Below are 609 nucleotides of genomic sequence, written 5' to 3' on the forward strand. Positions count from 1 at the left end.
CCCCCGCAGCCCGGTCCTCATCCGGGGGGCTCCATCCTGCCCCGGTCCCCGTGTCCTGCCCCTGTCTCCATGTCCTGCCCCAGGGGCTCCATCCTGCCCTGGTGCCCATGTCTTGCCCAGGATCCTGTCCTGGTCCCTGCGTCCTACCCCAGGGCTCCATGTCCTGCGCAGGGGCTCCATCCTGCCCCTGTCCCTGTGTCCTGCCCCGGGGGGTCCATCCTGCCCTTGTCCCCATGTCCTGCCCCGGTCCCCTTGTCCTGCCTGGGGAGTCCATCCTACCCGGGGGGCTCCGTGTCCTTCCTGGGGGCTCCATCCCGCCCTTGTCCCCATGTCCTGCCCCGGGGGCTCCATTCTGCCCGGGTGCTCCGTGTCCTGCCCAGGGGCTTCATACTGCTGTTGTCCCCGTGTCCTGCCCGGGGGCTCCATCCTGTCTCGGGGGGTCCATCCTGCCCCGATCCCCATGTCCATCCCGAGGGCTCCATCCTGCCCCGGTCCCTATGCCCTTCCCGGGGGCTCCATCCTGCCCCGGTCCCCATGCCCTGCCCGGGGGGTCCATCCTGACCCGGGGGCTCAGTCCTGCCCCGGTCCCCATGTCCCGCCCCGTTACCT

The sequence above is a fragment of the Charadrius vociferus genome, unplaced genomic scaffold, assembly GCF_000708025.1.
Source record: "Charadrius vociferus isolate BGI_N301 unplaced genomic scaffold, ASM70802v2 scaffold332, whole genome shotgun sequence".
NCBI lineage: Eukaryota > Metazoa > Chordata > Aves > Charadriiformes > Charadriidae > Charadrius > Charadrius vociferus.